The 19,890-nt window shown below is 37.0% G+C and overlaps 1 protein-coding gene and 1 pseudogene across 2 annotated transcripts in view; one reads left to right on the top strand and one right to left on the bottom strand.

Annotated features, from left to right (window-relative positions):
- Positions 1-19,890, bottom strand: part of EFR3A (EFR3 homolog A) — a 140,867-nt gene that overhangs the window by 103,446 nt on the left and 17,531 nt on the right. The window lies entirely within an intron of this gene.
- LOC119508701 lies at positions 2,700-3,488 on the top strand (annotated as a pseudogene).

Here is a 19,890-nt window from a genome sequence, read left to right as displayed (position 1 = left end):
AAAGTCTGGATAATTGTATTTGCTCTGAAGACCTGGGGCATCCTTTATACAAATTGTCACAAGGTCTAGATTTGGAGGGAAAATAGAAGGATATCTGATGATGGACAAAAGTCAAGACACATTCCCCTACTCAGCTTAATTAGTAATAAAGCTGATATTATGGACTGCATCAGACTGACTTTTATATTTCTCTTAATTGGTCCTAAATCAGGTGGGAACATGGGTGCATTTACCACCCTCTTAATACCAACATATGCATGCATTTCAGAAATATATTCTGATTGGGAAAAACATTTATATCCAATCTCATCCATCCTTTTAACAAGCATTTAGTGCTATGCTAATACAGGGACTACAAACACAGGGCACAATCCCTGGCCTTCAGTAGCTCATAATCTGGTAGAAGGAGATAAATCACATATAAAGATGATCATAACTGTTCAATAACATCATCATTCAACAGGTTGCTATGAGAGAACAGTAGTGGGATACATAACCTTTCTGGAAGAAGTAATGACTAAATGAAGTCTTTGAAGAAAAGTAGGAATTAGGCAAATGGAGGAGGATTATCATTCCAGGCAGATAGCCACAATGAATTCTGTTTTTCAGGAGGCAACACCTGACAGTTGGTCATCCTGTAGTAGGAAAGTGATCTTGATGAGAAACATAAACTTAAGAAACAAAAGCATATACATGATAGAGAAGGAAAACGAAGTGTGAGAGAAACTCCCAGGGAACAGCAACATTTAAGGGATGATTAACGGAATAAGAGGTGAGAGAAACTATGAGACATCTAGGCTAATATAAAAGAAGAAAACTATAAAAGAGCATTAGATAGTGCCCCCTTGAGGAGCCTGTGGAGAATGCAGGGGTATTTGCCTACCCCACCTCCATGGTTGCTAACATGACCACAGACATAGGGGACTGGTGGTTTGATGGGTTGAGCCCTCTACCATAAGTTTTACCCTTGGGAAGACGGTTGCTGCAAAGGAGAGGCTAGGCCTCCCTGTATTTGTGCCTAAGAGTCTCCTCCTGAATGCCTCTTTGTTGCTCAGATGTGGCCCTCTCTCTCTGGCTAAGCCAACTTGAAAGGTGAAATCACTGCCCTCCCCCCTACGTGGGATCAGACACCCAGGGAAGTGAATCTCCCTGGCAACGTGGAATATGACTCCCGGGGAGGAATGTAGACCCGGCATCGTGGGATGGAGAACATCTTCTTGACCAAAAGGGGGATGTGAAAGGAAATGAAATAAGCTTCAGTGGCAGAGAGATTCCAAAACGAGCCGAGAGATCACTCTGGTGGGCACTCTTACGCACACTTTAGACAACCTTTTTTAGGTTCTAAAGAATTGGGGTAGCTGGTGGTGGATACCTGAAACTATTAAACTACAACCCAGAACCCATGAATCTCGAAGACAGTTGTATAAAAATGTAGCTTATGAGGGGTGACAGTGGGATTGGGAACGCCATAAGGACCAAACTCCACTTTGTGTAGTTTATGGATGGATGTGTAGAAAAGTAGGGGAAGCAAACAAACAGACAAAGGTACCCAGTGTTCTTTTTTACTTCAATTGCTCTTTTTCACTCTAATTATTATTCTTGTTATTTTTGTGTGTGTGCTAATGAAGGTGTCAGGGATTGATTTAGGTGATGAATGTACAACTATGTAATGGTACTGTAAACAATCGAAAGTACAATTTGTTTTGTATGACTGCGTGGTATGTGAATATATCTCAATAAAATGATGATTAAAAAAAAAAAAAGAGCATTAGAGAAAACAAAGGAGAGTCTCTCAAATCCTGTAACTTCTACAAAAGCATGAATTACATGGATTTTTCTTTAAAACAAAAATTAAAGGACACTCCAAAAATAAGGAAACAGCATAAAAAGAAATTAAGAGCACAGTTTCTGAGAGCAAAGCAATGATACAAGAAGTGGTGAAAACATTAATAGTCAGCAGAAGTAAAGTTACGATGGGTCCTAACTTCTCCAATAAAAAAGATTAAAAAATGCAAGCAAACATTAAAATCTCAGAACTTACAGCAACACAAAATAAAATTTCAAGAGATTAAATATTTTGTCCACAAACAAATCCAAGTGATGGCACTTTCAGAATATGCTTTTTCAAACAAACTTCTCCATCCAGACTGAAAATCACTGTTCTTTAGATGCTCTATTTGATAGAGAAAAAAAGAGACTGATAGCATAGTTTAAAACAAAAATCATAGCCTCGGTGGCAGTGGAGATGGCAGCAGTTGTCCCTACCTCTCCACCACCTCCTCCTAGCTTGCTTTGTGGCAGGCGGCGTTGGCGGGGAGGGGAACAGTAGTTTGTAGAAGCCTGCCCCTGCCTTGGAGAAGTTATACAATCATTATCAACAAAGGTTACTGGATTACCCTTCAACAATTTCAGATACTACGTTGATTGAACTTTTTATAGATGCCTTTGTAAAGCATATGGAATAGTACTACAGTTTGAATAACAAAGGATTTCACATTATGAGGTGAATGGGAGTGGAATACTGGACAAAAACAGTATTTTGTAATCTCTGCATCATGATTTTTGGCTTCCCGGGTTGTGGCAAAATCTCGGTATGTGGGAAAAGTTCATGCTAAGCAATTGAAGCACTTAATGGGCGAATACGATCAAATTTCTCCAAGTTTTCATCCTGATAAGGAGAATCCCTTGTTGTCAATCTAATGAAGCATTCAAAGAAAACATATGACTCTCTTCAAGACAAACCTGAAGATTATATCAAAGTGTAGAACGCCAGAGGCTTAGAGCCAAAGACTTGTTTCAGAAAGATGAGAGGACCATTTAGAAACTATGTGTACAACAAAACTATGGGTACAAAGAAGAGGTTAACTCCAGACCCAGATAAAGAATGTTTGAACAAAGACCCCCTATCTGAAACTGTCCAGGCTTACCAACGATCATACAGTATTTCACAAACAGTGGAAAATCGGTTACCTCAGCGGCTACCAGCTCATGACAGCAGACTGAGACCAGACCTCTGAGCTACTGTCAACTCCCCACGGACTCCTCAAAAAAACAGTACTCCTGAACGTTCGTCAGCAAGAATCTAATTGTGGCTCCTACACTGTAAAATCTGGAGTTTACAAGCACCTCTCCTTAGAAAACAGTACCAGTTCCCATCAAGGCAGTCATAGACATATCAGAAGAGAAAAAGGCACCAGGAGGAAAAAGGAGAAAAACCAGAGGAGGAGCAGCCCAAGCACAAGAGGAAAAAAAGTTACAAGGAAATGGATTCAGACAAACACAAGAGTATCCAAAGAGAGAAAGCTGAGATGGAAAACAGTGTCAGTACAGAAAAGCTTAAGAATGAAAAGGAAAAAAAAAAAACCTGAGATGTAGCCTCTAAGAAAGAGGAATGTAAGCATAGAAAAAAAAAAAAAAAAAAAAAGGAGCAAGGCCAAAAAAGGACAGAGGAGGAAACACTTTGGGACCAGTCTATCCTCAGATTTTGAAACTATTTATTTGGTTCTCCCAAAGTTGAACTGAAAAACAGTAGTTGAGGGAGTTGGTTTCACGAAGTTTGTGTTCTTATCACTTTTCTTATATGACCAGGTACGTCGACCTCCAACAAAGGCTGAGTGAACGGAAAGTATTTAGTATGCCTGCTTCCCAACACAGAAATTACTTTTCCTCCTTTTCTAGAAGAATTATTACTACATTTTTCTTACATTATAATGTAATTTCCCTTAATGAGAGTGGCTCTGCTTTTATTCATCAAATTGCTATGATATTGGAATTGTTTCCCTTGGGAGGTCATTTACTATAAATTAACAGGCTTTGCAGAATCTATTTCTTGATTGGGTTTGACTTAGTTTTAGTGGGGTATTTTTATGTTTCTTGGTTTTGTATATGAAGCAATTTAGATAGATTTTTTTCTCTTTGTTAGATCTAACTTGCAGTGTATATTTTAGTTTGGAAAGTGGAAAATGAGATACATCATAATATTAAGCTTAGATTACATATAGTTTTAAAAGTTATCAAAGAGTCCTGATACAAAATCAGTTTTTATTCTGGAACTGTTTATAATAAAGTTCTGATTTCTAAAAAAAAAAATTATAGCTTCTTATGAAAAAGAATGGATAATAGGAAATTTCTCTTATGATGTGTTAGACTGAATTATGTACCCTAATTTATACATGTTCTTAATCTTAATCTGCATTCCTGTGGGTGTGAACCCACTGTAAATAGGATCTCTTGAAAACGTTACTTTTAGTTAAGGTGTGGCCCAACTGAATAAGGCTGAGTCTAAATCCAGATTACTGGAATCCTTTATAAGCAGAAGAAATTCAGACATAGTCAGAGAAAGCCACTTGAAGGAACGAGAAGCCAGAAATCAATTGTACCTGGAAGAGAACAGAGAGAACGTCACCATGAGATGTCAGGCAGGGACACAAGCCAAGGACCCCAAGGACTGCCGGCAGCCAGCAACAGAACACCACAATCTTGCTGACACCTCGATTTTGGGATTCTCCTAGTCTCAAACCCATGAGCAAATAAATTCCCATTGTTTAAACCAAAACAAATTTGTGGTATTTGTCATAGCAGCCTGGAAAACTACGACAATGATCTAACATTTTTTTTATTAATGTTTAGTTGTTTAGCTAGATAGAAGTCTTCTATCTAAAATACAGAACCTTAGAGTATGTTCTGTAATTTCAAGATGCTTAAATGATAAAATTAAACAACTGATCAGAATAAGAAAACAAAAGGAAAGTTCCACTAAGTAAAAATCTGAAGTCCCCCCCCCAAAAATAGAAAAGAAAAAGGAAATTACAATGTCTGCAGAATCCCCACCCTTCACTTGACATTAGGTGTTGAACATATGATAAAAGGAGAAATTTCTTCTAAAAGGATCAAGAGTTGAGCACTGATATTATTCTAATAGATACAGTAACAGAAGTTCCACATCCGAGAAGCTCTTCCAAGACAGATTTTCGAAAAACTTTTTATTTATTTCATATGACTAATTAACCAATTGAAATAGATTTATGAGGTGTCTTCTACATGAAAGGTATCAGAAATACAAGATGTTTGTCTTCAAGAAGTTCCTAATCTAGAAAGTTAAAACATTCAAAAAATTCTAATAATCATATTTTATTTTTCATTGTCAAAAGACAACTTTAAGATTATGGTTACAGAATTACTGTCAGTAATATCTGGGAAATCATGATGAACAGGAAGCTCTATATGGTTGGAAATTTACAAGGCTTTTATAGCTTGTAATCTCACATCTATATCTGTTCTTTAACTTGTTTCCACGTATTACCCATAAGCTTGAGTTTCGTAAAGTCAGGGCCAAGTTTTACTCTACTCTAAACATCCACCTACCTAACAGTATTCTTTTGATTTTTCATGAATGAATAAATGAACAAATACTGACTAGATTTTCAATAACAGGAGAGATAAAAGGTGTGTTTGGAAAGTACGAATCAGTAAGCTTAACACCAACCACTAAGAAAATAAAAGAACAAAATAACTGATGATTTGCAAGCTCTTAGAAACCCATTCTGGTTCTTTAGAATATGACTTGCAAAAACCATTTTGGTTTCTGTACGACTATAGGCATGACTACCTCATAACCAAGTAATGACACACTGATTTCAGTGTCCATATTTGCTTTTGCATTTTCAACCATAGTGGCAGCAAGTAACCACCTAAAATAACAGTAACATTTCATGCAGTATTTTCCGATCTAGGGTGTGAGAACACGTTCAGGGTTAAAGTTCTCAAGTTTGCGAAATACTAGCCAAGAAGATTTCCTGTCAATGACAAAAAGTTTGGAATTAAGCCCTTTTATTAAACAATCCTCCAACTTGGATAAAGAACAAAAAGGCAATGTTCTGAATGTCACATTTTAAAAAGGCATCGGCAATAGTGTATATGAAGAAGAGGACAGGCTTCTGCTCATGCTGTTCCTTTCAGTCCCTCCTTTCTCCAATTAACTTACTCATCTTCCAGCCTCAGCCAGCATCATTCCTCAAGGAAGTTTTCCACAATCATCACCCTGAAGCTGGACAGGTGCCACTCTTCTCTACCACTACAACAGCCACCATCTATGTAAATGATCTATTTTTCTACTTCTCTCAGGAGTCTCTAAACTCCTCAGAGCAGGGCTATCATTTATTCATTTTTGAAAGACCTAAAGCGTGAAAGATGCCGAAAGGCTAAGGATCCAGCAAAGTCTAGAAAGAAAGTCTACAGATACATACATTATTCCTTTCTGTGAAGGAAACTGAGACTTTGAAATTTTGGAGTCCTCTTTGAAATATTAGATTTAAACAATTGTTTTCAATCAGTTAAACTCAAAATGTTACAATAAAAAAGAAAAAGAAAACACACAGCATTGACTCCCATACTTAAAGCGAAATACAGAAAAGTTTAAACTTTTAAATGCTATCACAAAAGCTGTAGTTTTGTTTCTTGAGCAATAAAGAAAATAAACTTTCAGCAGTCAGTAGGTATACAGCTTAAAATCTAATTTTTAGTATTAGACACCACATGTATGCCATTTTATTTCATTTTGCATTACTGTGACACAATAAAACTTTAAAGCCTTGATTTCATAATCACACAAAAATATAAGATACAAACTCATTTTTTTCTTTCTTAAATTTCATCATTGTTCATGTGGTTCTTGTGTCTAAAATGTGCTATCTTAACACTAATAAAAAGAGCAATATTGCAGTTCTGGTGACCTCATCTATACAGTACAATATATACATTTTACAAGAAGTTAAATAGAGATAAACATGAAATCATAGGAGACGCAAAAGGCTTGAAAATCAGCAAAATACATTCTGAAACCTTGTGACTAATACACTGCATCTGCGATCAATGAATTAAGCCTATGAAACAGCCATGGACCAGTAATACTAATATTTGAACTAATCCTCATATAGTTCATAATTTTTAAAACATATAACTAAATATATATATGGTATTGCTCTTCCTTTCATTCTTACATGCACGTACCCATTTACAAACACACACAAACAAGCTAATAATCTTCTATAACCCCATACAAGATTTCAACTGTTTATTCACTTATTAGTCTGGCTCCAACCTTGAGAGGGTGATTACTGCCCTTGTTGCATTTATTATTAAAACTCAAAAAAAAAATTTTTTTTTGATCATGCTGAATACTAATATTCACTGTTGCATGCATTAATGTTCTCTGTATTTTTGCCTTATTAGCAAAATTTGGGGACAGGGGAAACTTTGTTCTCTTAAAAAAAAAAAAGGAAGTTACTTCCTCCCTTCTGCCACAGGAAACAAACATTACTTGATCTTGAGAACTAAGAACTTCTCCACCAAGATTTTCATATAAGCAGATATTTTGGATTTGGAATGATTTCTTATATGTTTGTATATACTTTCAAATTTTACTTTGCAATCAAAGTTATTTCTTTATAATCATTTTTAGATAATTCTCTGGATGTTATTCATCATATATTAGTGGTCAGAAATAGGGTCCAATGCATTACCTGCCAGCAAGAACTAAGTAGGTTTCTTACTCTTAATTGAAGGGAGTTTTGCCGTAATTCATGACAAAGTTATTGGGTTTGACTAATAGGCAGAATGCAGCATGGTATATTTGAAGGCTACTAAATGCTAATTGAATTTAAATATTTAACAAAAAAAATTCTGGAAAAAAACTTAGAATAATCACATAGACATTTATGAGAAAAAATGCAAAATCAAGAACAAAGTAAGCTACTGGAGACCTTTCAATTAAAACTGGTTTAAGACAACTGTATTTAATATAATTTAAATGCATATAACACGGCATAAAGAGCAAACTTCTAGAAACAATCAGATTTTCAGATTTCTATTAAAATAGCTGAAGTTTAATTGGATGTTTATTAATGTTACTTCTGAGTGTTATTTCTTATTTATGTGCTGTTTCACGTAAAATTATGAGGGGTGGGTTGGAAATGATTCTTATGGTATAAAAGTTAATAATCATACTTCGGTAATAAATAACCTTTATGCTGATCCTTAGTTCTCATAAGAAACAATCCAATAATAATAATAATAAAACATTATGACCTATAAAGGGGTATCTGAACAGCAGTCCTTAGCATTAGTAGGATACAACAATTAGAGTAAAGTAAATCAACAGAGACTCAGAACACAGGTTAAATGCCAAAAATACTAATCTCTGTGAGGCAGGCTTTGCATTTTTAATTACTCAAAGAAAGAATAAACCTACTAAATCTAACAATGCCAACTTCTAAATCTGTTTCATTTATCTACACTTACTGTGGTGGTTTGGAGCTGTATGTACCCCAGAAAAATATGTTCTTACAGTTAATCCATTCCTATGGGTTTGGATTCACTGTAAATAGGATCTTTTGATGAGACTACTTCAGTTAAGATGTGACCCACCTCATTCAGGATGGCTCTTAATACTCTTAATGGAGTCCTTCATGAACAGAATGAAATCAGAGAGAGTGAGAAAGCCAGGGAAGCAAGAAGCTGAAATTAATAAAACCCTGAAGAGAAGGGATAGACAAGCAGATGCCATCATGTGCCTTGCCATGTGGCAGAGGAGCCAAGCATCACTGGCAGTAAGTCTTCAGGAAGAGAGCACTGACTTCATGATGCCTTGATTTGGACCTTTTCCTGGACTCTAACTGTAAGTGAATAAATTCCCATTGTTTAAGGTGAACCGTTTCACGGTATTGCTTTGAGCAGCCTAGGAAACTAAATACTACCACTAACAACCACCACTTCTTTATAAGTCATAGGACCCTGCTTCCTAAACAAAGCTGAAGGTGCTGATACTTTGTGAGAAGTTCTTCCCACACTGTACATTGCCAAAGAAAGTTAAGTACTGAGCTGTTACCTCAGTTAGCTAACGTAGGTTTTCAGCTTTTCCTCATTTTTATGCTTTAATTTCCCCTTCTGAATTAACTTGTCAGGCAGATAACAAGAAAGTCTACTGGAGTTCTTGGTAAAACCAGATGAATGTTTAAAGTTCAAACCTAGACTCACGATAATAGCCTTTTACTCTTCCTCAGAAGTCTGAATGTGGTATTTCCAATTTCTCAAGAAAAACAAATTGGCATTTTCCCAGATGCCTTTATAAAGGCTGTGAAGCTTACATGTAAGAGAAAATGAACACGCCAGAAGAAATTGAGTACTAAACATTTTATTGTATGCCACAAATATACTGAAAATATAATGGAAAAGATGATTAATCTAGTATGTACAATTACATAATTTGTAAGATGGTTCATTCAGAATATACCTACAAAAACCTAAATCAGTATATGTAAATGCACATGATTAAATTAATAGCTTATTTTAGCTCCATACACACATGCACACACACATGTTCATGGCACAGTCACATGCATTTATTTTAAAATTGGAAAAGTTAAGTCAGCTATATTTTTGCCAAAATAAAGATCTCTCCAACTTGTTTCATTGATAGGCTGGTCGTTGAGGTAAACCTGGCCACAATCTCTACCTTTTCAGCTTTATCTCCAAATAAAACATCCTTCACAATAGAAATTGGGAAAATGCACAGCTCTCAAATCAAGCCCTAAATCTAATCATTCTAATATATTTGCTCATACCATTCTATCGAAATATAACACCTTTGTCTTTACAAAACCTGATACAGATAATATGCATTCATTAGTGAAATAATATGCACTCCAATTACATCTGGAGTAAATGCTATTCGGGAGGTGAAAGCTATTCTAAATTATAAAATACAAGGTTCAACAATTTCAAACATAACTCACCTAACACTGAATTGACAAAGAAAGCAAAGGCAAAAGAAACTTAAAGAAGAATTTGCAACAAACTGTTGAAAAAGGAGGACAAAGTAAAAAAAAAAAAAAAAAAATCATAATTCTGTACCTGGAAAATCAATGCAACTGGTTAATAACCAGGACAAGTGGGAGAGTTCAGTGTATCAGACTCAGGGACATTAATTTGTAGAAATACAGCTGTCTGTTTTTTAGTCAGGAATAAATGGAGGACTAAAGAGAGAGGTTAAGAGTAAAGCTAACTTTTACAAACAATGGCAAAGTGTTCACTGAACTGTGTATCCCCCAACAAGATATATTCAAGTCCTACTCCCAGTACCTGTGAATGCGACCTTATTCGGAAAGAGGGTCTCTGTGGATGCAATAAAGTTAAAATGAGGTCATATTGCATTACAGTGGGCCTTAAATCCAACGACTGGATTTAAGAAGGAAAGAGAGACTTGGAGACACACAGACATGCAGGGAAAAAGCCATGTGATGAAGGAAGAAGATATTGGAGCTATGCTGCTACAAACCAAAGAATACCAAGGATTGCTGGCAATTATCAGAAACTACAAGAGATAAGGAAGGATTCTTCCCTAGAGCCTTCACAGGGAGCACAGCCCTGCTGACACCTTGATTTCAGACTTCTGGCCTCCAAAACTGTGAGAGAATAAATTCCTGTGGTTTTCAGTTGCCCAGTGTATGGTACCTTGTTATAGGAGACCTAGTAAACGTAATACAACAAGTATGATTCCACCTATCATGTAGATCAGTACATTCTAAATTGAATAGATATCTACCATTCCTGAACTCAAATGTCAAACTGACTTTAATTCAGCCACAGAGAATTTAACTGATTCCTTCATATCCCAATAACTCAAATTCAAATATTCCTTCTCCATCCCAATGGCAGAACACAAAATCACTGAGACAAGAAGGAATTTTTGCTCAGTTCTAACCATTTTCTTCAAGTGCTAAATTAAATAGACTTTACTTAAGTAAATGAATCTTTGCTCTTAGTAAAAGAAAAAGTGTCTATTTATACCATCAGCTTACATTAAAGTTTAATAAGTATTTTAGTTTGCCATGCTGCCTAAACAACGTGTAATGTAATGTGTTAGCTTTAACAATGGGAACTTATTAGCTTACAGTTTTGAGGCTGAGGAAAAAAAGTCCAAATTAAGGCATCACCAAGTGACGCTTTCTTCCCAAAGACTAGCTGCTGGCAATCCTTAGCTCTTCTGCTGGTCTCTTTTCTGGGTTCCGTTGCTTTCAGCTTCTTGCTTCCCTGACTTTCTCACTCTCTCTCTGTATTCATTCTGCTTATAAAGGACTCCAATAAGAGGATTAAGACCTGCCCTGGGCCATGCCTTAATTGAAGCAACCTAATCAAAAGGTCCTACTTACAATAGATTTACACTCACGGGAATAGATTAGCTTTAAGAACATGATTTTCTGGGGTATATATACCTCCAATCCACCACAATAAGTAAGCACAATTTTTTAAATGGAAATATCATAAGTAAATCTATTTCACTTTCATGTCTCAAATACACCAAATATTACATACAAGTACTCCACAGACTTGTACAAATTTTGAGCACAAATTCCGGTTTTATAGCCTACAATGCAAAACAGTGGAAACCGAGAAGACCTAAAGTGACTACAACTACCGGGCCCAGCAATTCCCTTCCCTCATCCATCCTTCATCTGGCAGTCTGATTCCATCAGAATGCATTCAACAAATGTTTGCGTGCCTACTATATTCCAGATTTTATCTTATTTAATCCTCATAACAACCCTAAGAGGTTAAGTATTAACATTTACACTTTACAAATGGAACCAGAAAGGTAAAAGTAATTCGTCCAAAGTCATACAGCTAGAAGTAGTAGATCCAGTTATGAGCGTGTACTCTTTAACAGCTCCTATACTTATACTGTCTTCCAGAGATAGCTTTTTAAAGTTCTTTTTTAAATAATCTGAACTGTTTAACTTGGAGACCAAAGCAACACGGTCTAAATATTTTGTAGCTGCCAAAAGATAATATAATTGTTACCACAATTCTCCAAAGATAGAAAAATCGGATTAGATGGCAGAGAATGGAAAGGTGACTCCCTGGCTGAGAATGTGTCATATGACAGAACTTTCTACTTCTGGAAATTATCTTCTTTTCCTATAACAGGTTACTCTGAGCTCTAAAAGGTCACTAAGAATACAGGATTATACATGAAAGAAAAAATGAGAAGCCTTTATTAAGCTGTTAGAGTGCCTCCACAAAGTTACTGGTAAACTCCCAAGTTATGAGACCACACTAGCAAAGCTACACAGAGCACTGAGCCATTGTCACTAGAGGCACCTTTCAGGAAAAAAGGGGAGAAAATGGTCACCTCACAAACTAACAGCCAGATAAATGATCGCTGTCCAGGATTTCTTAAAGCTTTCTCATCAACAGTGCCCTGTGAGTTTCAGCTTATACAGCAACAAAATGTTGATGACACATGTCTGGGCAAAAGTGTCCCAAAACTAACAAGGAAAAGAATGGAAACTTTTCTCAACACCCTTCAAAAAATTCTACAAAATCCAAACTTGAGTATGCTCAGCTTTGAAGCTACAGCCCATTTGCACTTTGAACAATAAGGAAGAAATCCTTTTTTATTACAATTTGTGCCTGCAATGGGAAGTCCAGTTAATTCTTCCTTCCACAAATTAAAATGCTTATAATCTGATAATGTAATGTAATACTAGATGCTTTCAAAATTTTAAACTTAAAAATATATTCTGTAAGTTTAAAACTCCAGAGTTAAAAATATCTTCTTTCCAAGTAAGAAGTTAAAAAGAACTGGAATTTCAGAATCTTCCCATTCAGGATCTTTATTTTTGGAAAGGCTCTTAATATTTATGGAAGAGTGAGTATACTGAACCATATCTGGGGAGAAATGAAAGATGGAGCATCTGTGAATTCACAATTGTAATTTGTAAAAATTGCCCAGGTAATTCCTAGGGTTTTTAACATAAAAATCAAAGTTTTTCATACACTTTTAAATAAAGCCAGATAACTGATTGCTGTCCAGGATTTCTTAAAGCTTAAGAGGTAAATTTAAAAGTAATTTTACGGTATGTAAATTATATCTTAATAAAGCTGTGTTTTTTAAAAAAAATAAAATCTTTTCTTCTGTATACTTATTATGACCTTAATAGGTATTTGTAATACTAAGGTCACAGCTTAAGATCCTACTCCTACCCTACTGTCCACAACGAAAATCTAGGTATATTAAAAAAGGTAAGAGTGAAGGTTTTCTATAGCTTTTAAGCTAAACTTTTTAAAAAGCTCTGAAAAATACACTTTCTGCTTAAACAAACTAAGGCACCAACTATACCTTAGGAAAACAAACCCTTAAACCAAAAGATATTAATTTGTCATGTTCATGAGCATAAACAATCTATTATAGGGAATAGGAAGTTAAGGCTATTTGGGACAATGGAAAAAGTTTTGGTAATGGGTGGTGATGATGGTAGTACAACATTGTGAATGTAATTAACAACATTGACATATATTTGAGTGTGGTTAAAAAGGGAAATTTTAGGTTGTATATGTTAATGGAATAAAAAGTTTAAAAAAATCCATGGAGGAGGCGGGGCAAGATGGCAGACTGGTGAGCTGTAACTTTTAGTTACTCCTCCAGGAAAGTAGGTAAAAAGCCAGGAACTGCGTGGACTGGACACCACAGAGCAATCTGTCTTTGGGCATACTTCATACAACACTCATGAAAACGTGGAACTGCTGAGATCAGCGAAATCTGTAAGTTTTTGCAGCCAGGGGACCCGCGCCCCTCCCTGCCAGGCTCAGTCCCGGGGGAGGAGGGGCTGTCAGCTCCGGGAAGGAGAAGGGAGAATTGCAGTGGCTGCTCTTATCGGAAACTCATTCTACTGATTCAAACTCCAACCATAGATAGACTGAGACCAGACACCAGAGACTCTGAGAGCAGCCAGCCCAGCAGAGAGGAGACAGGCATAGAAAAACAACAACACGAAAAACTCCAAAATAAAAGCAGAGGATTTTTGGAGTTCTGGTGAACACAGAAAGGGGAAGGGCGGAGCTCAGGCCTTGAGGCACATATGCAAATCCCGAAGAAAAGCTGATCTCTCTGCCCTGTGGACCTTTCCTTAATGGCCCTGGTTGCTTTGTCTATTAGCATTTCAATAACCCATTAGATCTCTGAGGAGGGCCGTTTTTTTTTTTTTTTTTTTTTTTAAATCCTTTTTTCTTTTTCTAAAACAATTACTCTAAGAAGCCCAATACAGAAAGCTTCAAAGAATTGCAATTTGGGCACTTCAAGTCAAGAACAGAACTAAGAGAGCTCTGAGACAAAAGGCAATAATCCAGTGGCTGAGAAAATTCACTAAACAACACAACTTCCCAAGAAAAGGGGGGTGTCCGCTCACAGCCACCATCCTGGTGGACAGGAAACACTCCTGCCCATCGCCAGCCCCATAGCCCAGAGCTGCCCCAGACAACCCAGTGTGACGGAAGTGCTTCAAATAACAGGCACACACCACAAAACTGGGCGTGGACATTAGCCTTCCCTGCAACCTCAGCTGAATGTCCCAGAGCTGGGAAGGCGGAGCAGTGTGAATTAACAAAGCCCCATTCAGCCATCATTTGAGCAGACTGGGAGCCTCCCTACACAGCCCAGCAGCCCAGAACTGCCCTGGGGGAACGGCACTCACCTGTGACATAGCAGTCATCCCTCAACAGAGGACCCGGGGTGCACAGCCTGGAAGAGGGGCCCACTTGCAAGTCTCAGGAGCCATACGCCAATACCAAAGACTTGTGGGTCAGTGGCAGAGACAAACTGTGGCAGGACTGAACTGAAGGATTAGACTATTGCAGCAGCTTTAAAACTCTAGGATCATCAGGGAGATTTGATTGTTAGGGCCACCCCCCCTCCCCGACTGCCCAGAAACACGCCCCACATACAGGGCAGGCAACACCAACTACACACGCAAGCTTGGTACACCAATTGGGCCCCACAAGACTCACTCCCCCACTCACCAAAAAGGCTAAGCAGGGGAGAACTGGCTTGTGGAGAACAGGTGGCTCGTGGACGCCACCTGCTGGTTAGTTAGAGAAAGTGTACTCCACGAAGCTGTAGATCTGATAAATTAGAGATAAGGACTTCAATAGGTCTACAAACCCTAAAAGAACCCTATCAAGTTCAGCAAATGCCACGAGGCCAAAAACAACAGAAAATTATAAAGCATATGAAAAAACCAGACGATATGGATAACCCAAGCCCAAGCACTCAAATCAAAAGACCAGAAGAGACACAGCACCTAGAGCAGCTACTCAAAGAACTAAAGATGAACAATGAGACCATAGTACGGGATATGAAGGAAATCAAGAAGACCCTAGAAGAGCATAAAGAAGACATTGCAAGACTAAATAAAAAAATGGATGATCTTATGGAAATTAAAGAAACTGCTGACCAAATTAAAAAGATTCTGGACACTCACAGTACAAGACTAGAGGAAGTTGAACAACGAATCAGTGACCTGGAAGATGACAGAATGGAAAATGAAAGCATAAAAGAAAGAATGGGGAAAAAAATTGAAAAAATCGAAATGGACCTCAGGGATATGATAGATAATATGAAACGTCCGAATATAAGACTCATTGGTGTCCCAGAAGGGGAAGAAAAGGGTAAAGGTCTAGGAAGAGTATTCAAAGAAATTGTTGGGGAAAACTTCCCAAATCTTCTAAACAACATAAATACACAAATCATAAATGCTCAGCGAACTCCAAATAGAATAAATCCAAAAAAACCCACTCCGAGACATATACTGATCACACTGTCAAACATAGAAGAGAAGGAGCAAGTTCTGAAAGCAGCAAGAGAAAAGCAATTCACCACATACAAAGGAAACAGCATAAGACTAAGTAGTGACTACTCAGCAGCCACCATGGAGGCAAGAAGGCAGTGGCACGATATATTTAAAATTCTGAGTGAGAAAAATTTCCAGCCAAGAATACTTTATCCAGCAAAGCTCTCCTTCAAATTTGAGGGAGAGCTTAAATTTTTCACAGACAAAGAAATGCTGAGAGAATTTGCTAACAAGAGACCTGCCCTACTGGAGATACTAAAGGGAGCCCTACAGACAGAGAAACAAAGACAGGACAGAGAGACTTGAAGAAAGGTTCAGTACTAAAGAGATTCGGTATGGGTACAATAAAGGATATTAATAGAGAGAGGGAAAAATATGGCAAACATAAACCAAAGGATAAGACGGCCGATTCAAGAAATGCCTTCACGGTTTTAACGTTGAATGTAAATGGACTAAACTCCCCAATTAAAAGATATAGATTCGCAGAATGGATCAGAAAAAATGAACCATCAATATGTTGCATACAAGAGACTCATCTTAGACACAGGGACACAAAGAAACTGAAAGTGAAAGGATGGAAAAAAACATTTCATGCAAGCTACAGCCAAAAGAAAGCAGGTGTAGCAATATTAATCTCAGATAAAATAGACTTCAAATGCAGGGATGTTTTGAGAGACAAAGAAGGCCACTACATACTAATAAAAGGGGCAATTCAGCAAGAAGAAATAACAATCGTAAATGTCTATGCACCCAATCAAGGTGCCACAAAATACATGAGAGAAACACTGGCAAAACTAAAGGAAGCAATTGATGTTTCCACAATAATTGTGGGAGACTTCAACACATCACTCTCTCCTATAGATAGATCAACCAGACAGAAGACCAATAAGGAAATTGAAAACCTAAACAATCTGATAAATGAATTAGATTTAACAAACATCTACAGGACATTACATCCCAAATCACCAGGATACACATACTTTTCTAGTGCTCACGGAACTTTCTCCAGAATAGATCATATGCTAGGACATAAAACAAGCCTCAGTAAATTTAAAAAGATTGAAATTATTCAAAGCACATTCTCTGACCACAATGGAATACAATTAGAAGTCAATAACCATCAGAGACTTAGAAAATTCACAAATACCTGGAGGTTAAACAACACACTCCTAAACAATCAGTGGGTTAAAGAAGAAATAGCAAGAGAAATTGCTAAATATATAGAGACGAATGAAAATGAGAACACAACATACCAAAACCTATGGGATGCAGCAAAAGCAGTGCTAAGGGGGAAATTTATAGCACTAAACGCATATATTAAAAAGGAAGAAAGAGCCAAAATCAAAGAACTAATGGATCAACTGAAGAAGCTAGAAAATGAACAGCAAACCAATCCTAAACCAAGTAGAAGAAAAGAAATAACAAGGATTAAAGCAGAAATAAATGACATAGAGAACAAAAAAACAATAGAGAGGATAAATATCACCAAAAGTTGGTTCTTTGAGAAGATCAACAAGATTGACAAGCCCCTAGCTAGACTGACAAAATCAAAAAGAGAGAAGACCCATATCAACAAAATAATGAATGAAAAAGGTGACATAACTGCAGATCCTGAAGAAATTAAAAAAATTATAAGAGGATATTATGAACAACTGTATGACAGCAAACTGGATAATGTAGAAGAAATGGACAATTTCCTGGAAACATATGAACAACCTAGACTGACCAGAGAAGAAATAGAAGACCTCAACCAACCCATCACAAGCAAAGAGATCCAATCAGTCATCAAAAATCTTCCCACAAATAAATGCCCAGGGCCAGATGGCTTCACAGGGGAATTCTACCAAACTTTCCAGAAAGAACTGACACCAATCTTACTCAAACTCTTTCAAAACATTGAAAAAAATGGAACACTACCTAACTCATTTTATGAAGCTAACATCAATCTAATACCAAAACCAGGCAAAGATGCCACAAAAAAGGAAAACTACCGGCCAATCTCCCTAATGAATATAGATGCAAAAATCCTCAACAAAATACTTGCAAATTGAATCCAAAGACACATTAAAAAAATCATACACCATGACCAAGTGGGGTTCATTCCAGGCATGCAAGGATGGTTCAACATAAGAAGAACAATCAATGTATTACAACACATTAAAAACTCGAAAGGGAAAAATCAATTGATCATCTCAATAGATGCTGAAAAAGCATTTGACAAAATCCAACATCCCTTTTTGATAAAAACACTTCAAAAGGTAGGAATTGAAGGAAACTTCCTCAACATGATAAAGAGCATATATGAAAAACCCACAGCCAGCATAGTACTCAATGGTGAGAGACTGAAAGCCTTCCCTCTAAGATCAGGAACAAGACAAGGATGCCCGCTGTCACCACTGTTATTCAACATTGTGCTGGAAGTGCTAGCCAGGGCAATCCGGCAAGACAAAGAAATAAAAGGCATCCAAATTGGAAAAGAAGAAGTAAAACTGTCATTGTTTGCAGATGATATGATCTTATATCTAGAAAACCCTGAGAAATCGACGATACACCTACTAGAGCTAATAAACAAATTTAGCAAAGTAGCGGGATACAAGATTAATGCACATAAGTCAGTAATATTTCTATATGCTAGAAATGAACAAACGGAAGTGACACTCAAGAAAAAGATACCATTTTCAATAGCAACTAAAAAAATCAAGTACCTAGGAATAAACTTAACCAAAGATGTAAAAGACCTATACAAAGAAAACTACATAACTCTACTAAAAGAAATAGAAGGGGACCTTAAAAGATGGAAAAATATTCCATGTTCATGGATAGGAAGGCTAAATGTCATTAAGATGTCAATTCTACCCAAACTCATCTACAGATTCAATGCAATCCCAATCAAAATTCCAACAACCTACTTTGCAGACTTGGAAAAGCTAGTTATCAAATTTATTTGGAAAGGGAAGATGCCTCGAATTGCTAAAGACACTCTAAAAAAGAAAAACGAAGTGGGAGGACTTACACTCCCTGACTTTGAAGCTTATTATAAAGCCACAGTTGCCAAAACAGCATGGTACTGGCACAAAGATAGACATATAGATCAATGGAATCGAATTGAGAATTCAGAGATAGACCCTCAGATCTATGGCCGACTGATCTTTGATAAGGCCCCCAAAGCCACCGAACTGAGCCATAATGGTCTTTTCAACAAATGGGGCTGGGAGAGTTGGATATCCATATCCAAAAGAATGAAAGAGGACCCCTACCTCACCCCCTACACAAAAATTAACTCAAAATGGACCAAAGATCTCAATATAAAAGAAAGTACCATAAAACTCCTAGAAGATAATGTAGGAAACATCTTCAAGACCTTGTATTAGGAGGCCACTTCCTAGACTTTACACCCAAAGCACAAGCAACAAAAGAGAAAATAGATAAATGGGAACTCCTCAAGCTTAGAAGTTTCTGCACCTCAAAGGAATTTCTCAAAAAGGTAAAGAGGCAGCCAACTCAATGGGAAAAAAATTTTTGGAAACCATGTATCTGACAAAAGACTGATATCTTGCATATACAAAGAAATCCTACAACTCAATGACAATAGTACAGACAGCCCAATTACAAAATGGCCAAAAGATATGAAAAGACAGTTCTCTGAAGAGGAAATACAAATGGCCAAGAAACACATGAAAAAATGTTCAGCTTCACTAGCTATTAGAGAGATGCAAATTAAGACCACAATGAGATACCATCTAACACCGGTTAGAATGGCTGCCATTAAACAAACAGGAAACTACAAATGCTGGAGGGGATGTGGAGAAATTGGAACACTTATTCATTGTTGGTGGGACTGTATAATGGTTCAGCCACTCTGGAAGTCAGTCTGGCAGTTCCTTAGAAAACTAGATATAGAGCTACCATTCGATCCAGCGATTGCACTTCTCGGTATATACCCGGAAGATCGGAAAGCAGTGACACGAACAGATATCTGCACGCCAATGTTCATAGCAGCATTATTCACAATTGCCAAGAGATGGAAACAACCCAAATGTCCTTCAACAGATGAGTGGATAAATAAAATGTGGTATATACACACGATGGAATACTACGCGGCAGTAAGAAGGAACGATCTGGTGAAACATATGACAACATGGATGAACCTTGAAGACATAATGCTGAGCGAAATAAGCCAGGCACAAAAAGAGAAATATTATATGCT

The sequence above is a fragment of the Choloepus didactylus genome, chromosome 14, assembly GCF_015220235.1.
Source record: "Choloepus didactylus isolate mChoDid1 chromosome 14, mChoDid1.pri, whole genome shotgun sequence".
Taxonomy (NCBI): Eukaryota; Metazoa; Chordata; class Mammalia; order Pilosa; family Megalonychidae; genus Choloepus; species Choloepus didactylus.
Note: the sequence above shows the minus strand (reverse complement) of the source record. Positions and strands in the feature narration are given on the sequence as shown.